General features: G+C 37.0%; 1 long non-coding RNA gene across 1 annotated transcript in view; it reads right to left on the bottom strand.

Moving 5' to 3' along the window:
• Nucleotides 1-22,850, bottom strand: part of LOC145518736 (uncharacterized) — a 208,489-nt gene that overhangs the window by 46,711 nt on the left and 138,928 nt on the right. Inside the window, exon 3 of the long non-coding RNA XR_014063237.1 lies at nt 5,650-5,729. This is a non-coding gene — a long non-coding RNA (uncharacterized LOC145518736). The remainder of the gene's footprint in view (nt 1-5,649; nt 5,730-22,850) is intronic.

Here is a 22,850-nt window from a genome sequence, read left to right as displayed (position 1 = left end):
CATTCAAGACCTCGTGTAAAACAAATGATCTAGACCCAACAACAGCTTATATACTTCTAAATTCAAATGAGCACTCTCAAATGGTCTTATATATTTAAAAGAGCATACTGTCCAATGGAATATTACTTAGCTATAAAAAGGAATGAAATTGGGTCATCTACAAAGATTTAAATGGGCCTAGAAACTGTTATACACAGTGAAGTCAGAAAGAGAAAAACAAATATCATATATTATATATTAATGCATATATGTGGAGTCTAGAAAAATGGTACAGATGAACCTATTTGCAGAGCAGAAATAGTGACACAGATGTAGAGAACAAACATGTGGACACCAAGAGGGGAAAGAGAGGGTGGGATGAATTAGGAGATTGGGATTGACATATGCACACTACTCAGATAACTAATGATAATAGACTGTGTAGCACAGGGTACTCTATTCAGTTCTCTGTGGTGACCTAAATGGGAAGGAAATCATAAAAGAGGGGATCTATGTATACATATAGACGATTCACTGTGCTACAAAGCAGAAACTAACACAGCATTGTAAAGAAATTATACTCCAATAAAAATTTAAAAAAATAAAAAGAACATACTGTCCAAGGGAAATTATGTACAGAAAAGAGAAAATATAGCAGGAGAGTCCACTGGCCACATTGGTACCGATCAATAAATGTTGAAATGGGGGTATGACATTTCATTTTATTATAGGTGTTCACTGCAAGGGTCTTGGCTGAGGAAGTATATGGAGCAAGAGCTACACCCTAGAGGGAAGGGGCTTTACCTCTGTAACTAGGGATTTACTCTATGTCCCTTCATTAACTCATAAGATAAAGAAAAGCTTGTTTCCATCAATCAGTGAAGGAAATACTGAAGGAAGAGATGGGTGACTGGCACAATAGGTGTAATGACAGCACTGGGAAGATGAGAAGTGGGGAGGGGGTACCTTTGCCTAAGACAAGCCCCTCTAGGGGGAAGGGAGGAGAGTGTGCCTGAGGAAAGAGCTGGACAAGAGAGGTCTGAAACCCCATGGTGGAAAACCTTCAAACTGCTGTTAAGAAGATAACCGCTGGGGCTTTTACAAAGATGAAAAGTAGTGTCCGGATGCTGCTTTAAGTTCCTGAGCAAAAGATACTGTATAGACAAATAAGCAGACTATGAAATCCAAATTCAGCATCTCAGGGGGAGTTGTCTAAGCAGCAAGACTTTCCATGCCCTACCAGTTTTCCTTCAGAATCTGTTTCACTTGTCCTAGAATTTCAAAAAGAGAACAGCTCATGATATTGAATGCCCCTGCAGGTTGGCTGTCTTTTCTCTGGCCTTCATTATCCGGGCAAAGCAAAGGAGAAGTTGCAAACACAGGAGCTGTTTCTTAAGGAGGGGAGCTTAGGAGAGGAGCACGGAGGAGGGAGCAAGGAAAGTCCTTCCAACGGCCATTCTGTTTCGCTTTCCACACCAAGACGTTTTTTTTTTTTTTTTCATCATTTATCCCAACTGACAAGTACAAGCACTGTGGGCCCTAAGTGAATGTGAACATTGTCACAAGGAATTGGGCTAACGGGAGGCATGTGCGGCTCTGTTGCCACCACGGTCTGGTGGGGGCCCAGCCGCCGACCTGGCGGGAGGCTGGTGGGCAGACGCCCCCCGCGGACTCAGCCTCACATACTGTGTGCATCACAAACAACCATGAAAACAGTCACAATGAATCAGCAGTGCTGCAGAGAGGCTCCTTGGAACCTTCACATTCGATTTCCATCTAGCTGACATCCGCAGGTTGTAGTCAGCGGCACGATTAAGCCGAGATTCGGGACCAACCTGAGAGTCCCCCAGGCCGGTGGGGACCGCACTGGCTGGGCCGAGGCACTGGTTTGAATGGTGTTTAAAAGAGAGCTCAAGGATAGTCCAGACGGTGTCTGCAAAGGGGTAAGAGCTTCCGTTTTAAGAGGTAGGTGTGTACAGTGCCTGCTTTCTCACCTCTCCAACAAAAAACAGTTGCTAGAAGGAGTCTGGGAGCTTCCAGAATGAGAGAGATCCATTCAGCGAGGAATTCCAATACAAATACCAGTTGAGAAAACAAGCTAATCCATCTTGACAACGCGTTGTCACTGCGGAGTTGCAAAAAGGAATTACACATAAATACGACTTTAAAAATTAGAGGCCCCACAATTTAGCAGCTTAAGTTTGCTTCAAAGGGATGGCAGGGGAGCAGCAGCGCCTTTCAGCTGACAGCTTGGAATTTGTTGGTTCTCCGCTGGGCACAGGTACTGGTCTGACGGTAACACGAGCTTTCCAACTTGTTTCAAGCTGAAGTATTATGAAAAGGTAAATTATGTTTTGTATTCATGACTGAAAGCATTTTACTTTAAAGCCAGTGCGGCTGACGCTGTCAAGGTAGAGATTCAAGTTTTATGTACAATGCCTGCAGCCCAGCCGATGTGAGTGAGGCAACATGACAGCCTGTAATAAGTAATTTTTATACAGTTACATTTATCACTCAAGTAGGCTCGGCAATATTAAACACAGACCTTAAAATACTGCCAAGGAGGAAGACAGGGGCTGGAGGCCATGGGGCCTTTCCCCACTCTGAGAGCAAGTGTGGTTGTAGATTTGGGTTCTTTTAAATTTTTTTCCAGCGTGAATTCCTGTTAATGTGGCACTTTTTAAGATATGCGTCCAAATGCTTTCCAACTGTTAATATATCACTAAGAGGTTAAGAATGAAATAACCCCATTTGGCCCAAAGGATGTTATTTCAGGCTTAAATGAATTAGATATTGCTACCATTTTCAGGTGGAAATCAATGGCCTCAATTAACAAATTTCCACCAACCCAAATATTTACAAAATGGAAGCCTCCGAGTCTTCAATTTCTGTTGCATTATTCCTTTGCTTCCCCTAAAGCTGTTCCCTTTGCATTCTTCATTAGCATTTCATTTTTGCTAAAGCCACGAGGCCAGCTATGTCTCTGCAATGGCATGAGACTTTCATGCCTTCAAAGCTGACAAGTTGGATATTCTTTCTCTAGGATTTTCTATGTAGTGGAATCTTGCTTTTTATCGGTTGTTCACATATGCTTACAGTTGGGGAGACAGGAATTTATCTAATTGCTCTACCTGTAAAATATATATATGTAAGTATATATATGTATATATATGTATATATATATATATATATATATATATATATATATATGAATCAGGAAAAATATATTTAACCAAGGTGTGTATGTATATATGTATGTGTATATGTATTATATATGCTAATCTATGTAAATAAAACAGGATCAGTATATATATATATATATATATACATATATATATATATATATATTTATATATAGGTGTGTGTAAGTTAGTACTTCTCAGATTAAATGTATGTGTCCAAAAAAGTATAATTTAATACAGTATGCCATTCAGGAGTTTTAAGCACATTTATGCATTTTTACTCATGTAATCCTCCTATTATCTTCATAAGGTCAGTAGTATTTTTTAACTCACGAATCTATTACATAAAAAAATTAAAGTATAGCAAGGTTAAGCAATTTTTGAAAGTCACACATTCACACCAGGTATGATGAATTCTGGCAGTCTGACTTTAGCATTGGCAGTATAATCACTATGCTAAACTGCCTTTAAAAACAAAATGTAAAGGGGAAAGAGGCTCTAGTAAAGTAAATGTATGTGTTCATTCCTTTCAGCTGAATTAGGCAGAGGAAACTTCATTCATTGAGAGAAACTACATTTGCATCAATTTGTACTTATCCATCAGAATATGGGAGGTGCTTTTTTAAAGCACTGACTTTTCTTTTCGGTTGCCTATAAAGAAAGCAAATTTAAAAAGAAAAGTACCTTTTCCCCAAACCCTAGCTGAAACAAGTTAAAGTGAGTTAGTTTGGATTCATTTGAACTCTGAAGCCAAAATTCCATTGACTTGTGCAGCCAGGGTTCAACCAGTCTTCCAGGGTGGCTCCCAATCATGCAATTGTTCCACAAACACACATATTGGATGCCTTATATACCAGGCACTGCGCTAGGACCCAGAGGAAAATGGCAGGAACAAGACTGAACATAATTCGACTCAAATAGAATTTATAGTACAGTGTTGTTGGCCCAATGTGTTTTATGACTATATTGGATAATGAAGACACAGAGATAAAACAAGAATGGTTCCTGCCACGTGGAAACCAACATCTACAACTGGGAGGCAGATACAAAAATAAATAAGCACTTGGAGTGCTAAAATTGTGATGAGCCAACTCTTTGGGAAAGACCTTGATCCTGGAAAAGATTGAAGGCAAAAGGAGAAGGGGGAGGCAGAGAATGAGATGGTTAGATAGTATCACCAACTCAATGGACATGAATTGGAGCAAACTCTGGGAGATAGTGGAGGACAGGAAAGCCTGGAGTGCTACATTCCGTGGGGTCTCAAGGAGTCAGACAGGATTTTGCTACTGAACAACAGTGTTAAAATTGCTCTGTCAAGTGTATGTACAGTGGACCACAAGATTAAAGAAACTTACTTTTATTGAGTATTGGGGCCATTTGTCTCTTATCCTCCAACTCCAAAGCAATCTGTCATCCAAAATCACAAATATATATTTGAAAGATATAAATAGTTATATTTTTCTTGTTTGAGCTCATTCAACCAAGATGATGGAAGTTAAACAATTTATTAGTTTGAATTCTTAAATATCTCAAACATAAATTTCACTGCCATTCATGGAAATTATACCTACCATCTTTAGGCCACCTCTGTACATATTGGAAGGAAAAAAAAAAAGACATGGACTCTGGAAACTTTTGAATGACAGCTAGAACTACCGTTCCTCTACATACAGGGAGACTGGATCAAAGAAGTCAAGTCTCCATTCTGATTTTATCTAATCCAGAAAGAACTTTTGGAAACAAAGCTAATGCGTGAATCAGTTTTTTCCTGATGTTTGTGCAGAGATAGGGAAGAAATTCACCCAGATGGTTTTATCTGAACGTTGTCTATGAGCTCAGCCTGCTTGGATATTTAATGTGACTCCAATAGCTCTGGAGCAGTGACTCACAACCTGGGTGATTCTGCCTCCCAGGGGTCTTCGGCAATGCCAGGAGACATTGGTTGTCAAACTTGGGGGGTTGCTACTGGCCTTCAATGGGCAGTGGCCCAGACTTACTGATAAACAGCCTAAAATGCTCAGGACAGCCCCCACAACAAAGAATTCTATGGCCTGAATATCAATAGTGTCAAGTTTGAGAAACCCTCCTCTACAGACAGAACAGATCTGGAAATAATTTGGATTCCTACTATCTCCAAACAGAGCATGTAGACAAGTGCTGCTGACCACCAAGGGCTTCAGCTCAAGTGCTGTCACATGGCCTCTCTCGGACCTCCGGGGAGGGCTGCAAGAAAGTGGTCAGAGAGCAGGAAATGGCTTCTAATTAGTAGTGTCCTCACAGGATACAACTGCAAAAGACAATTTCCTGTCCCCTTATTTGATGGGAAGATTAATCTCTTACCGAATTCCAGATGAGGAAGATTTTCAAAAGTTTCAAATAGCAAGAGTGTAGCCGTAGAGAAGGCAATTATGTGCAATTTGTACAGTGTTTGACAATCAAAATGTAAATCCGATGAGTTTATTGCAGTAAATGCATATGGCATGTTTACCTTAAAGAGCATCAGGCTGTAGAAATTCTAATGGATTCCGAGAGTTGGGAAGAATTATCTTTTCATATTGCAATTTTTATCTGTGAGATGAAAAGAGAAAATAAGACAAGAAATTTACTCCTAGGGAACTATTATCTGTGAGGGCTTTTTTTTTTCCCCCTGATAAGGAGCTATATAGGTATGGGGCTTTGAAGAGATGGCGATTTGATAACTTCAGTGTTCTAGGCAGACTTATCTGCACAGAAACAATTAATTTTGTTGCATCCACAGTGTTCTGTACAACATCTAAAATGCGATCAGCTCCTCAACAAACGTTCTTTCCCTGTCATATAATAATGTATATACCTAATACACTGTTTGATTTTGGTCTTCATTTTCTGGGTCAGAAAAGCTAAGCCTTTGCTAAGTTTCATGGCAAAACAAAATTCCAGCTTTAGTCTCTCCTTACATGTACACCAGCCAGCTCGGTTTGGCAGGGTAGGCATTCAACAAACAGCATGTTCTTTTTATCCTTTCCCTCCTTTTCCCATGAGCTACAGAAAGCTTTTCTTCTTCTCTCTTGTTGAAACTTCCAGATCCAAAATAAAAAAACTGGGATACTTATATAATGGGATGCTGCTGCTGCTGCTGCTAAGTCTCTTCAGTCGTGTCCGACTCTGTGCGACCCCATAGACGGCTGCCCACCAGGCTCCACCGTCCCTGGGATTCTCCAGGCAAGAACACTGGAGTGGGGTGCGATTGCCTTCTCCTATATAATGGGGTAGCCTACAGTAAATATATTCTGATTCAAATACCAACCTCCTGGAAGCATATTAGATGATTGTGGTTTTGCAATAAGATGGCAGAATAAAAATTCAGAATACCAAGCAATACTGATTTTGTTGCCTCTTTCTCTCTAAAACCTTAGAGCCTACTCACCCAGACTCAAGTAAGAACACACAGCAGCATTGAGCCTACTTCTAATTCAATCAACCCTTCTCCTGAAATTATCAGCTAGATGCCTTTATCATCCTTACTGGAGAGTCCACCCTAGTGCATGCATATGAGACAGAAGGACTGTTCATGGCTGGCTGGCAATGCGTGCCCCTTGAAACAGTGCTGGCAGCACCTGACCAGATCACTTCACTGTCACATGGCTACTCACCTGATGAAGCTTAGTCCAGCTGCTATTCATGCCATACAACTTCCAGCTCATACCACAGCTGCAGTGAAATGTGATGCTGTGAGCTGGTCAAAGCACCTGGAAGCCAAATTCTACTCTAGGGAGCATCTAAATTTCACTTTGTGTCATTTAAGTGACTAATAGTAGTTATTATTCTGAGGAAACTTTTTCCAGGTGAAATAGCTGTTGAGAGGTTTTGCTGTGATCAGAAAAGATCACAGAATTAGGCTAATGTTAAATATGAAGTGCGTAGTGCTGCTAATGATGGGAATTGTGAATTCTCATCATTTTTAAAAGCTTTTGTAGGAGGAAAACTTGTGACTATTATATCTCACTCTTTTTCATTATGGATAACCAAGTTCCCTGGTTTGAAATTCTTTGCACTTTCCAATATCTCCTATAGTATGGCTAACACTTATAAACAGAAAACCAGGGTTTATCTGTGGAGTTTATTGTATTAATACAGCTTTTGTGGAGGACAATTTGGCAATATCTATAAAAAAAAACACACCATGGCAACCTAATTTTTAGTTGTGTATCCTATAAATAGACTTGCTTACATACAAAATGACAAAAAAAAAAAAACAACAAAAAACCCTGCAAAGAGGTTATTTGTTTGCAGAATAGGAAACAATCCAAGTGTTCACCAATAATGAATGATTAAATAAACTACAATACACCACACAACAGAATGGGATACTATGCAGCTGTGTAAAAGACAAAGAAAGCTATGTTAATATGGGAAGATATTCAGATCTCTATGACATATTGTTAAGAGGGGAAAAGCAAGATATAGACAAAATATGTACTGTATGCAATCTTTGTGTAAAAAAGGAAATTCACAAGAATCTATATATGTATTTTCTTTTATATACTAGAACTATATATAAGAACCTAACATAAGTGATTATCTATAAAAAGCAGTGGGGACAAGAGCAGTTATGTGAGCAACCTTCTTCACGAATATTTGATTATATTTTTTTCTTCTTAGACCACATGACTACACTACTGAGTTAAAAACAAATACAAGCATTTTGAAAAATAAAAAAATATAAAAGTAATTTCCATGAAGCAAAAACAGATTTATCATTTGTTTTAGAAAGGTTGTTTGCTACCTATATAAAAATCATTCACAGGAAATATAATCTGAGACTTCTGGCTCAGAAGGAGCTTAGATGTTGCTATTCCATCATATCAACAAGCAAAAAGCTGAAAAAAAAAACTGAACATATCAACAACTCTCCTTAGATCCACAAGAGAGAAAGGTGATAGAGAAAACAATTGTCCCCAGAACTGACAAGTGGATACAGAGAATCATAATCCACAAGAGCAGAAAGTTCTGCAGGAACCAGTACCAGTACAGGGATAGGAAGATCTGAAGGTGTAATTGACAAGTTGCTAGAGGTTCAGTGTAAATAACTCTGAGAGTTAAACACTCCGGGCACTAAGTCATTGGGGTGGGGGGCGGGGGCAGATTTTCATGAGTTTTACCTCCTAAAGCTCTACCAGATTTTCACAGTGAATAGCCAAGAAAAATCAACTTGTGCATCTGGCAAGGAGAGGGGGAAAGGAGTCATTTTGAGGTGCACTAGCACATTCTGTCCTTCTTAACAAGGTTTATCTTCAAGCGAAGCTATTTAACCAGAACCTAACCTGCTGGGGTTCTATCAGAGCCTAACTAACTCAGGGGAAAGGAAATAGCCAGCTCTGGAACATCGAGCCTTCCACATGGAAGAAAGGAAATACCAAATTCCAGCCCACTCTAGCCATCCTGTTCTACCCAAGGAAAGGAAAAAATCTGAAAAGTTCATGTGAAGTTCATAGTCCAGAGGCAAAGGTTCACTTAAAGGTCAAGACCTAATCATAAGTCTATAGAATATTTGCCTTCACCTCATATCTCATACCACAGTCCTAAAGGCCTATTTTCAGCAGTTTTTTTTTTAACTCGGTACCCTGTATCCAGCAGTCAAGAAAAAATTACAAGACATACTAAAAGATAAAAAATGACATTTTGAGAGGAAACATCAGATCCGTATTTTAAAACAACTATGAGTAAGATAGTAAGGGCTCTAATGGATAAAGCAGATAACACGCAAGAACAGATGAGCAATGTAAGAAGAGGGATACACGTGCCAAGAAAGAACCGAAAAGAAAGTCTCAAGATCAAAAGCACTGCAGCAGAAATGAAGAATGTCTTTGACAGACTTATCAGTTAACTGAACATGGCTGAGGAAAGAATCTCTGAACTTGCAGATATCTCAAAAACCAAAAAGCAAAGAGAAAAAGACATTAAAAAAAAAAAAAACCAGGATAGAATAAGAACTGAGGAACAACTACAAAAGGTGTAACATATGGGTAGTGAGAATATCTAAAGAAGAGAGAGAAGTAAGAGAGAAAGAAACAGAAGAAATAATGAAACAATGAAGTCTTGAGATTTTCCCCCAAATCAATGTCAGAAAACAAGCCACAGATCTAGAGAAGCTCAGAGAACAATAATCAGGATAAATGCAAAAAAAAAAAAAAATGTTTTCAATAACAGATACTGTTCTTAAGCATATCATTTTAAACCACAGAAATTAAAAAATAAAGAAAAACTCCTGAAAGAAGCCAGAGAGAAAAACACCTTACCTCTAGCAAAACAAAGATAAGAATCGCTTCCAACTTCTCAGAAATCACGCAAGCAAGGAAAAAGTAGAGTGAAATACTTAGTACTAAAAGAAAAAAAAATAACCCCAACCTAGAGTTCTGTACTCTGTAAGATTATCCTTCAAAAATGAAGGAGAAAACAAGACTTTCTCTGACGAACAAAACTTGAGAGAATCAGTTGTTAGTAGACCTGCCTTACAAGAAACTTTAAAGTCACAAAAGGCAGAAAAAGAGTGAAAGACAAAAATAAGAACAAAAAACAAAGCAGCAAATAAAAAATTGTAACAAATATGGTGTTGTTGTTCAGTCACTAAGTCGTGTTCAACTCTTTGCAACCCCATGGACTGCAGCATGCCAGGCTTCCCTGTCCTTCACTGTCTCCTGCACTTTGCTCAAATTCATGTCCATTGAGTTGGTAAGGCCATCCAACAATCTCATCCTTTGTCGCCCTCTTCTCCTCCTGTCTTCAATCTTTCCCAGCATCAGAGTCTTTTCCGATGAGTCAGCTCTTCCCATCAGGTGGCCAAAGTACTGGAGCTTCAGCTTCAGCATCAGTCCTTCCAATGAATATTCAGGGTTGAGTTCCTTTAGGATTGACTAGTTTGATCTCTCTTGAGAGTCCCTTGGACAAATGGTAGACATTAATCCAACTATATCAGTAATCACTTTGAATATCAATGATCTAAAAGCACCCATAGAAAGTCAGAGATTGTCAAAGTGGATCAGAAACACTACCCAACTATATGCTCTCTACAAGAAGTCCACAGATCTATAGATTAAAAATAAAGGGATAGAGAAAGATATTCCACACCAATATTAATCAAAAGAAAGCAGGAGCAGCTAAATTAATCCCAGACAGACCAGATGTTAGAGCCAGAAAGGTTATCAGGGATAAAAAGGGAGCATTTTATAACAATAAAGGGATCAATTCTCCAAGAAGATATAACAATCCTTAATATGTATGTTTTTAGCAATAGAGTGTCAAAATATGTGAGGCAAAAATTGATAGAACTGCAAGGAGAAATAGATGAATCCATTATTACAGCTGGAGACTTCAAAACCTTCTATCAAAAATGGACAGATACAGCAGGTAGAAAATCAATAAGGACATAGTTCAGTTCAATAACACAATCAATCAATTTAATACAATGGACATCTCTAGACTACTCTGTCCAACAACAGAAGAATATATATTCTTTGCAAGCTCACATGGAAAATTCATCAAAATAGATCACATTTTGATGAATGTGATCTATTTTGATGAATACACGGCCATAAAATACATGTTAACAAATTTAAATGAATAAAAATTATACAATATCAGATTTAAAAGCACGATGCAATTAAACTAAAAACCAGTAAAAGATAGTTACGAAATTCCAAAATACTAGAGGATTAAACAACACATTTCTAAATAATACATGAATCAACAAGAATCAACAACAACAACAATAATCTCAAGAGGGAGTAAAAGAAAATCTTGAACTAAGTAAAAATGAAAAAACATTTTTTTAAAAAATTGTGATTTGCCCTATAAACAGTGGTTAGAGGGACATTGACAGCACTGAATGCATACATTAGAAAAGAATACAGATCAAAAGTCAATCATCTAAGCTTTCACTTTAGGAAACTAGAAAAAAAGAGCAAACTGAGTCCAAAATAAGCAGAAAAAAAGAGTAATAAAAAGTTAAAGCAGAAATCAATGAAATTGAAAACAGGAAACCAACAGAGAAAATCAGCAAAACTAAAAGTTAACTCTTAGAAAAGGTAAATAAAATCCATAAATCTCTGACCAGGCTAGCTAAGAAAATAAGAAAGAGGACACAGATGACTTAATATCAGAAATTAAAAAGAGAACATCATTATAAACCCCATGGACATTAAATGGAAAAGCAAGGAATATTGAACAACTCTATATCCACAAATTTGATAACGTAGATGAAATGGACCAGTTTCTTTAAGGACACAATTTGCCAAAACTCAGAGAAGAAAAATTAGACAATTTGAATCGGCTGTCCTACATCTACTAAAGAAACTGAGTCATTAATTAATAACCTTCCAAAAACAGAAAGCGCCAGGTCTAGATAGGATTACTAGTGAATTCTAACAAACATTTAACATGTTATACCAGTTCTCCATGACCTTTTTCAAAAGACAGAAGCAGAGGGAATACTTTCCAACTCATTTTATGAAGCCAACATTATCCTCATACCAAAAGCAAACAAGGACATTTCAAAAAAAAGAACACAACAAAACAATATCTCTTGTGAACATATATGCAAAAGTTCTGAACAAAACATTTAAAAATCAATAAATGTAATCCATCACATTAACAGGCTAAAAAAGAACAAACACATAATCATATCAATAGATGAAGAAAAGCATCTAACAAACTCCAATACCTGTTTATGATGAAAATGCTCATGAGTTAGGGATGGAGGGCAACTTCTTCAACTTGATAGAGACTATCTACAAAAAGCGTACAGTTAACATTATACTTAATGGTGAGAAACTCAGTTTTCCTGCTAAGATCAAGTACAAGGCAATGATGTCCCATAACAGCACTCCTTTACAACATCATAGTAAAAGTTCTAACTAATGCAATAAGACAAGAGAAAGAAATCAAAGATATACAGATTGTGATGGAAGAAATACAATTCTCTTTGTTCACAGATGACATGAATATCTACGATGAAAATCCAAAAGAATGGACAAAAAAACTCCTTGACCTAATGAGCAATTAGGATACAGGGTTAACACACGCAAGTCAACCACTTTCTTTTACCCCAGCAATGAACAAGTAGAATTTGAAATTAAAGCTTTAATACCATTTATATTAGCACTTCCAAAATATGAAATATTTAGGTATAACACTAATGAAATATGTATGAGATCTTTATGAAGAAAACTACAAAACTCTGATGAAATATCAAAGAACTAAGTAAGTGAAGAAAGAATGCATGTTCTTTGATAGTAGACTTAATATTGTCAAGATATCAGTTCTTCCCAACTTAATCTATAGATTCAATGAAATTCCAATAAAAATCTTTGTAAGTTATTTTGAAGATATTGACAAACTGACTCTAAATTAACATTGAGAGACAAAAGACCCAAAATAACACAATAATGAAGAAGAATAAATTTGGAGTACTGACACAACCCAACTAACTATGCAGTCACCCTAATCAAGATACTGTGGTTTTGATAAAAAAAATAGAAATAGAACATTGGAACACAGAGAGAGCCTAGGAATAGACCCACATAAATGTAGTCAACTGATCTTTTACAAAGGAGTAAAGCAAATAGAATGGAGCAAAGATAGTTTTTTTTTCAAAAAATGAACCTAAGACAACTGGGCAGTCACATGCAGAAAATAAATCTAGACACAGACCTTTTGCCCTTCACAGAAATTAATGCAAAATAGATCACAGACTAAATATAAAATGTGAAACTATAAAGCTACCAGAGGATAACATAGGAAAAAATTCAGCAGACCATAGGTTTGCTGATGAATTTTTGGATACAACATAAAAATCATAATCCATCAAAGAATTGATAAGCTGGACTTCATAAAATTAAAAATTCCTCTCTGTGAAATACACGGTCAAGAGAATGAAAGGCTAGTATAAAATATTTGCAAAAGGCACATCTGATAAACTAATGTCATCTAAAATATACAAATAAATGTTAAAACCCAACAAAGAGAAACAAACAACCTGATTTGAAAATTAACCAAAGGTTTTAACAGTCACCTTATCAAAGAAAACATAAAGATAGTAAATATGCATATGAATGCTCCATATCATATGTCATCATGGAAATGCAAATTAAAACAACAGTGAGATACCACTGGATACCTATTAGAATGGCCAAAATCAGGAACACTGACAACACTAAACACAGACAAAGATGTGGAACAACACAAACCATTCACTGCTGGCAGGAATGTAAACTGGTGTAGCCATTTCGGAAGACAGTATCACAAATTTCTTACAAAAGTTTCTCACAAGTTTCCTACAAAATCTAAACATACTCTTACTATACAATCCAACAATTGTACTCCTTGCTATTTTCCAAAAGGATATGAAAATTTCTGTCCACACCAAAACTTACACACAGATATTTATAGCAGCTTTATTAATCATTGTCAAAACTTGGAAGCACCCAAGATGTCCTTCAATAGGTTAACAGATAAATAAACATCCAGACTATAAAATATTATTCAATACTAAAAAGAAATGAGCTATGAAGCCATGAGAAGACATGGAGGAAACTTAAATCCACATTGCTAAATGAAAAATGTCAGTCTGAAATCATACCTATTGTTTGATTTCAAATATATGACATTCTGGGAAGGGCAAAACTATGAAGACAGCAAAAAACATCTGTGGTTGCTAGGGGTTAGTGGGGAGAGAGATAAGGATGGATGGGCAAACATAGAGGATTTTTAGGGCTGTGAAAATACTTTGTATGATACCATAATGATGAATACATGTCATTATACATTTGTCCAAATCTAAAGGATGTACTAGACCAAGAGTGAACCCTAATGTAGATTATGGACTCTTAGTAATAATGATGTGTCAATGTAGATTCATCAGTCGTAACAAATATACTACTCTGGTGGGGGATGTTGATCATAGGGAAGGCTATTCATGTGTGGGTACAAGGAATAAAGGGAAATCAATATAGCTTTCATGCAATTTTGCTGTGAACCTGAAAGTGCTCTGAAAAACTGTCTTTTTAAAAAAATTACTCACATTAAAGCTCAATGCTTAACTGCACTACTATTCTCAAATTAAACTTATAATTTAAGACAACTTATGCCTTCAACTTCTCTGTTTCTCAGTTCCTCCAGCCTTATACACACATACTACTATCCCTAATAATAGAATTTTAGCCACGTTGGTAAGGCGGTTCTGGGCTTTTTCAGATGGCTAGCCCACACCACTCCCCATGATCTCAGCTCTCATACCTCTAGAAAATAATGGGGAAACCACTTGAGAAATATTTAACTTCCAGAGAGTCAGGTTATCTACAAATCTTGATTTTGTGTCTATAACCATTTTCCTTCTCCTCTTGTATATTCTCTTTGCTTTACTCTGACATAAATGAAAGTTGTGAGGCTTAAGATATACCTAGGTTTGAAAACCAATGTGTGGCTCTGACCTTGGACATAAACCAGATTCTCCCTCTGCCTGGAGAACAGTTTCTCCATCTATAAAGTGGGAATAAGAGGCACCAGAGGATGCTTAGGACAGTGCAATGCCTGGCATATAATAAGCTTAAGGTTACTTGACCTGTTCTCTGACTCTTTTCGTCTCTTTTTTCATGAATACTGAATTGGTTATATGATATCTAGAATTAGCACCCATTAAAATACATTGCTGCTTTTCCATTTCTAAACAGTCAAACAATCATTATATCAATATATGAGGTCCCACGTAGTCAGTGCTCTGCTTGGTGCCCTTCAGATGAGATCAGTTTGTTTTAAACCCTTTCACTATCCATCACTATCTTGTATATTTGTGCATTTCACCTCCCTTGCAGCTCTGAAGTTCTAGGACATCCCCAGGAAATTCACCTGGGATCAAACTCAAAGGTCAGCTCCCGGAATCTGCCTTAGTTCAGGAAAGTCACAGAGAACTTCCCTCATAGCTCAGTTGGTAAAGAATCTGCATGCAATGCAGGAGACCTGGGTTCGATTCCTGGGTTGGGAAGATCCCCTGGAGAAGGAAATGGCAACCTACTCCAGTATTCTTGCCTAGAGAATCCCATGGACAGAGGAATCTGGCAGAGGAAACCATCCATGAGTTTGCAAGAGTCGGACACGACTTAGTGACAAACAGAAAGCCAGGTGAGCTAGGCATGGTGCTCAAGATGGTTTCAGTTCAAGCCAGAGGCAATAAAACTCTACCACTGTAGTTCATGAACACTTATTGGACGGAAAGTGTACTGCACCATGGCTACCTGGGAGGGGGCAGAATCAGGAAATCTTAAATTGTCTACATTGCCCCAAGCCAGTTTTGAATCTTCCAAGGAAACTGAATGCCAAGACTGCCTCGCTCCTTTTTTCCCTACATTCCTACCATCTGTGCCACCTCTTCTGAAGGCCCTCTAATCTCTCAAAGTTGCTTTGACCCTCAAGAAGCAGATGAAAATATGGAATGACAAAACGGCCATGAAGCACTCAAGTCAGAATGAGGAATGATGTGAGGATATTTTCTGTTGTCAGACCAAGCAGTGTACTGGGCAATGGATACGTTTCTTCTAAGCTAAAACAACTCAGTCAGAAACATAACCAAAGTAATCTCACTTACCATTTTAATCCAGTTACTTCAGTCATTCAAACAATAAAATTATCTCAGCTGTGGTGAAATCTAATTGATGTTATGGCAGTTACGCCTTAAACACCCTTCTCAATAAGTCATAGAAACCGGGACTCTGTATTCCCCTCAGTAGTCAAACTTTTAAAGCCTAATTGTTGCCTTTAAACCATACTAAAATAAGGGGCCAGTAATAAATATGTCTTATTTCTGGTTCAGCCAACTACATGCCTTAACCAGGTAAACTGCTTGGCACCAGTCTTCCCAACTTTAAAAAAAAAAAAAAAATGTTGTTAAAACATTAAGGACAGAATAATTATGATAATTGAGATAATAACAATGAACTTGATTCTCCCTCTGCTTTGAGGAATAACTATACATCAGCCCCTGTTTTCCTACCCAGTGGACAATGGCTAACTTATAAACTTGGCCACACCAGCTTCAGTTATCAGACCTCAATTTCTGCTTTAAGAATAGACAAAAATCAGATCCAATAATAAGTACAAGTGTTATGGGAGAAATCAATGTTTGTTAATGCTTTCAGATCTTGATTGAAAACTGCCTAGGGGAGAACATTTTTTAATAATTATGTTTGCATTCTGTTCACATAAATTCACTCAATTTTCAATGTGGTTGAGGTTCGGCTTTCTCTGAAGTTTTTTCTATCACGTTCTACCTTGAGAAAAATCTTGTGGGAGCATGTTTAGGGTGTCATTTTGTTATTATTAGTTTTTCTTTTTGCAAAGTAGGTTTTGAGAAATTCTTCTTTCCTAGAAGATAAAAATTTGTAACTGAACAGTAGTTGACAGCATTCTGTTAAAACTATATGCCCTGTCTCCAGACAAGGTAGATTTAGGCAGCTGCAGTTGACATCCCTGAAAATGGGAACAGACAACAGAATGAAAACACAGATAGTTGTGGGCAGGAACTGTTATAATGAACTCAGCCAACTGTCCAATTCATAATTTTTTTAAAGAACCAAATCTTACTAAATGCCAACAGAGCTTTCATTTCAAATCTGTTGTTTAAATTTTGTGTGCAAATTATGGAGATGCACTTGTTTCCAAACTATTGAAACAGATTTTGGAGCTATGTTGCTTGAAGTGACTGCAGTGCAGAAACATCTCTTTTCAATTAGCTCTGAAACCTCTTTCAACAGCCTTTCATAAATAGGCCAACATCAATGGCATGCTCGGATTCAGCGCAGATCTCTAATGGAAATGCACAATGGGCCTTGCGCCATGCCTGCAGGGGCAAACATCTTCCATTTCAGACAGATCCAATGAGAAGTTTTGCCAGCTATTCTGGGTCTCTCACTTTTTGGTCTAAGGTTTAGCTCATCGCTAATCAATGCCTGTGCTTTTTAATTACATTGTATAGTCAGTAATGATTTGTCACTCATTGAACCTGGGCGGTCTTCTGAGCTATCATGGATGTAAACAACTGCAAAGGCAAGGTAACCTTAACTGCCAGGACTCCACATGGGAAAAGAGAGACATTTCCCTGAGAAAAGGCAATGCTGAGTTTGGAAGAAAGAAAAGAAAGGTAATACCCTTATATTTAAGTTGCACTAAGTAATAGAGGCCTATCGTTTCACTGTCCAGAATCCTAGACTGGAAACACTTGCCCACTAAATGGTCTATATAACTCTTGTATCTTCTGTAGCACTTATCAGTGACCTGAGTTATCCTGGACAATCAGTAGATATTAATAGATTGATAAAGACAAGTCTTCTTTCTTATCTTTTTTTTTTAATATTGATATTCCCTCTGGTAGTCAGAAGAGAAATTCTGAAAATGACTTTATGTTCCAATAACTAGCAATGCAGTGATGAATGGTACTTGAGATTAAAAATATTAGTTTTCAATGAAAGACCAACTAACTCACAATCTGAGGTTATAGTCAATATATTTATCATTGGTTAAGAACAGACAGATAATAATCAGTAAGGACAAATATTTAACCAGTCAGAATAATGCTGTTCCAGCCCTACCCAGAAAACAGATCAGTCTGAAAATATCTAACTACTATTTTCATTTTTCTCTATACTTTAAAGTCTTTCTCTCTGTCAAAATATACTGTAATATAGATGCTAGACTACAGCTGTAAGAGTAAGTTACTGGGAAATTAAAGCTCTGTGTTCATTTGGATGCTGTACCTCAAATAGACTTAATCCCATTGCTCCTGATGCTAGCAATAAGAAGATTCTCTAGTGATATGTTAATATAATGGGTAAGAGAAACCAGACACTGGTATGCTACTCCTAACATAAAATTAATAAGTAAAGGTATGATTTATTTTACAGAAGATAAATTAATAGATAATTATTCCATTTGCAAAATATATATCCAGTATGCTCTTAGAATCCCTTTGAGTAGCAAGAATCACTAGTGCCTTTAAAATATGCTACTTTGGTAAAACACTATAGGCATTCTCATTAAAACTGGGAAGAAAGACAACAAAGCCTATTAGCTCACCTCATCTGAAAGCTTTAGCCAATACAATAAAGTAGGAAAAAGAAGTAATAAGTATAATATTCAGAAAGGAGAAAACATTTCATTATTTGTCTATGATTGCTTATGAAAAATATGTATGATTATTTATGAAGGACCAATTTAAAGATCTAATAAAAGGTCATAGTAAAGTATTAACAGAATACAAAGATTTTTCACTTAAAAGAAATTACACTTTAGAAAACGTAATTGGAAATTCACATTGAATATGAAAATTCACCATACTGAAAAATATGTAGTATTAGAATTAAGCAGTAATATATTTGTCAAAGCCCTAAATTAAGAAAACTGGAACATAAGAGAAGATCAGATTAATGAAAAAATGATTAATACTTCAATTTTAAAAAGACATAATATTGGAAGATATCAACTCTTCATTAATGTAGCCTACAAACTTAATTCTGTTTGAAATTGCAATATGGTTTTTACAACAAAGAAAATACATCTAAAGTTCATTAAGAAGAAAAAGCTAGGGAAAATTTATTAAGAATTTTTCATCAGTCAAATAATTTTAAAAGACTTCAACCAAATATTAAATTAATTGACAAAAGTACAATACTTCTAATACTATGGTAGTGACACAGGAATTAAATAACAGAAAAATTGAGCCTCATAGAATGTTAAGAAACAGTCTGTTATATATTCAGTTATTTAAAAGCATTTCAAATCAATAAAGGAAAACAAATTCTTCCAAAAATTATATTCACACAAGTTGTTTCCATATCTTGGCAATATAAATAATGATGCTATGAACACTGGGGTACATATATCTTTTGAACTTAGTGTTTTCATTTTCTTTGGGTAAATACCCAGCATTGGTAGTTCTATTTTTAATTTTCTGAGGAATCTCCACACTATTTTCCATTGAGGCTGCACCAGTTTACAAACCCACCAACAGTTCACAAGGATTCCCTTTTCTACACATCATCACCAACACTTGTTATTTGTTGTCTTTTTGACAATAGCCATCTTATGAGTGTAAGGTGATAGTTCGTTGCGGTTTTGATTTGCATTTCCCTGATGATTTTAGCACTTTTTCCTGTGCCTCTTGGCACATTTTTTCATCTATCTGTGTGTCTTCTTTGGAAAAGTGTTTATTCAGTTCTTCTGCCCAGTTTTTCATCAGATTTTTTTTTATATTGATCTGTATGAATTCTTTATATATTTTGGATATTAATCATATATATGGTTTGCAAATATCTTCTCCCATTCAGTAGGCAGCCTTTTCATTTTGTTGATAGTTTCCTTTTCTGTGCAAAAGCTTTTTAGTTTGATGGAGTCCCATTTTGTTTATTTTTGCTTTTGTTTCCCTGCCTGAGGAGACAGATCCAAAAAGATATTTCTAAGACTGATGTCAAAGACATTCTTCATTCTTTTAAAAAAAAATCAAATATATTTAATTATTGCAATATAGTACACCTGGATTTGAATTACTACAGTTATAAAACCTATAGAATTTCTAAGGCAATTAAATGTGATAGTTGGCCAAGATGCCTACCAGGTAAAAACAGCAAGGACTGAAGAAGTGCTAAACTAATTATACAAGAGCCTCTGGAAGTTACAACTCTATAACGTCTTGATATTATAGTATACAAATTATGAAGTTCAATTTTTATAATCTAAAGGAAAGTCTGAAGATTGTGGCCTCTCCCAAATTAAAAAATTCCAGCAAATACAACAATCCTTATCTAATCCCCTTAAAAATGCCATATGTCATTTTTTTTCAAAAGCAAGTACAGTTGTATTTGTAAAACAGGCAGTAATAGGTAGCCATTCCCTTCTCCAGAGGATCTTCCTGACCCAGGGATCAAACTCGGGTCCCCTGCATTGCAGGCAGATTCTTTGTCATCTGAGCCACCAATGGAGCCCAATTCCATGTCACCTATTCTTTTAATCAAATCAAAATTTAGATCTAGTGGGTCAGCTGAGATCAAAACATAGGCTGTGTATGATTAGCATATCAATTAGCTAAAATTATGTCTCAGAATGACCACAGCTAATAAGTATAATGGTAGTTTCCTCCCAAAGAATATTTAAAAATATGCTCTGCTTTTCCCATTATTATCTTTTATTGGCCTTCTTGCTCTTTGCATGTTTCAAAGAAAGTTACAAAATGAGCTGATTTCCACATATAATTTGGCCTCCTTATCATCAAATTCTCCCACTAGGGCCTTCGAGGCACTGCTTCAGGAGCTCTGGACGTCAATCCTCTCTAGAACAAATTAATGATACTGGCTGGGGCATGCCTGGGCATCAGTTTCCTTATCTGAAAAATGACAGTTGCAAACTGAATGATTTCTAATATTCCTTCTGGTTTTATGTCTCATCAGCCTCAAAATGAGTGAGTGTTCAGTATAATTAACTGACAGAAATCAGTTTTTAAATAACCTCATTAAATCGCTGAACTGAGGCACCTTATTTCTTAGCTTGGAGGAGCATTACAGCCTTGGGAAAATGTATTAGTCAACTACTGTTCTTCTAATACTGCATAACAAACAAATCCCAAACTCAGTGGCTTAAACAGTTATTTACACAGGTCTGCAGTTGGCTGGGACAGCTCTGCCTCAGCCTGTGAAAGGTGCGGATGCTGACCTGTACTTGGGCTCCTGACCCGAGGCAACTGGGGAGGCTGGTCTGTGTGTCTCATCCTGAGGTTCAAGTTGAAGGGGAGCAAATACCCAGCACGTGTTCTATTCATATGAAGCTCAGAAACTCCCAAAGGGGGCAGGTGGAAAGACTGATCCCTCCTAAGACCTTAGTTCAAAACTGTTGATTGTCACTTCCATCTTCTCCATGGGTCAAAGCTGATCCATGGCTAAGCTTAACATGATTAAGGCAGAAAAGGGACTTCTTCCACTGAAGTGGGGAGTGGGGAAGGGAGTAAGTATTTATGAAAAAAAAAAATTCTAATCTTCCACCACATACAATTACAGACAGCCCAAAGAGGAAGGAACTCATGGATGCAATTTTCTAGGTGACTTAATTCAGGGCATAATTATCATTCACTTACTCAGCAAACATTTTAGAGAACTTTCTATGTGCCAGGCACTATGCTAGAAACACTAACACTTGGTGGTAGATTAGATGATGAGGATACAGAAAAATAAAGAAAGAAGGAAAGAAGGTAACTCCTAGATTTTAAGCTTATGTTAGCTGAATGATGGTAGCAGTTGCTGAAATAGGGAAGGCTTGGGGAGAAGCAGGTTTGGGGGTTGGGATTCATAGGGTCCGTTTTGAACTTTGACACATGCACTGGTCTTCACGCTTTACAATGTGCTTTCACATATGTCATGTCCTGTCAATTTTCATCTTGACAAGACAGGATGGGTAATAGGCCATTTTAGTTTTCTAGTGCTGCCTGAACAAATTAGCACAAACTCAGCAACCTGAAACTACACAAATTGATTATCTCCCAATTGCCTTGGGTCAGGAGCCCAAGTACAAGTTAGCTGGGTCCTCTGCTCAGGTCACATAGGCTGAAATCAAGCTGCACATCCTCATCTGAGGCTTGAGGTTCTCTTCTAAATATTCATTTCCTTGCAAGTGAAGGACACAGATCTTTGTTGTCTTGCTGCCCATTAGTCAGGCTCATTTTCAGCTTTTAGAAGCCACTTTCCCCCTCACAACACAGGTCACGTGTTTGCTTTCTTCCTTCAAGCTGGCAGAAACCTGTCTCTCTGACTTATTCTCACACCAGCTAAGAAAACTCTCTGCTTTTAAAGGATATGTGATTAGATTAGGTCCACACAGTCATCTCCATATTACAAGCTCAACTGACTTGGGACTTTCATTCCATCTTAAAAATCTTTTCACAGCAGTACCTAAATTTGTGTTTGGCTAAATAAGCAGAGGACAGGACTCTTGAGAGAATCGTCTTAGAATTCTGTCTACTCCATAAACCCACTTTGCAGAAGACACAACTGAACCTTGGTTGAATCAACCACCATCAGAAAACCTGTCCTGGGGTGAGGCGTCTATCTGACCTTGATCTTGCAGTTCAGTCCAGGATGCCTTTTCCCATGGCCGGCCTCCTCCCTTTCTCCAGGAACATTTCCTGCAACACAGTGACTACTTCCTTCCCTTGAAGCCCTGAACTATAAACAAGACAGCACCCTACAAAATTATAATTCCATTATTATTTACATCTTCATGTGTCATATCTCACATAGCACTTAACCACCTGCTGTAGGAATTAACAAGTGCAAGGAGTTTTGTTCTGTATATTTAGAGAATCATGGTTGTGTGTACATCTGATGTTAGCAATTACTATAGAAAGTTTTCATGACCATAAAAAAGACCAGCATGCTGTTAAACCAGCATATTAATGTGGTGCTGATGTTAATAATATTACCTTAGGAAAAGGAGTTCCATTATCAATAGTGCCTGAGAAACACTGAATTAAACAAAATGAATACAGTAAAGTGGGAGCTTTTAAGGCATTTAACATGTTAATGTGCATTATGGAGCAACAAAAGGGAGATATAATATGCTAACTTGATACTGAGCACTTTTCTATCAAGCATCTTGATGTGCCAGCATTCCACAAAACACACT

The sequence above is a fragment of the Giraffa tippelskirchi genome, chromosome 8 (genome assembly GCF_054371585.1).
Source record: "Giraffa tippelskirchi isolate mGirTip1 chromosome 8, T2T-mGirTip1v1.2.pri, whole genome shotgun sequence".
Taxonomy (NCBI): Eukaryota; Metazoa; Chordata; class Mammalia; order Artiodactyla; family Giraffidae; genus Giraffa; species Giraffa tippelskirchi.
The sequence above is the reverse complement of the archived record's forward strand: the minus strand, read 5'-3'. Positions and strand labels throughout refer to the sequence as shown.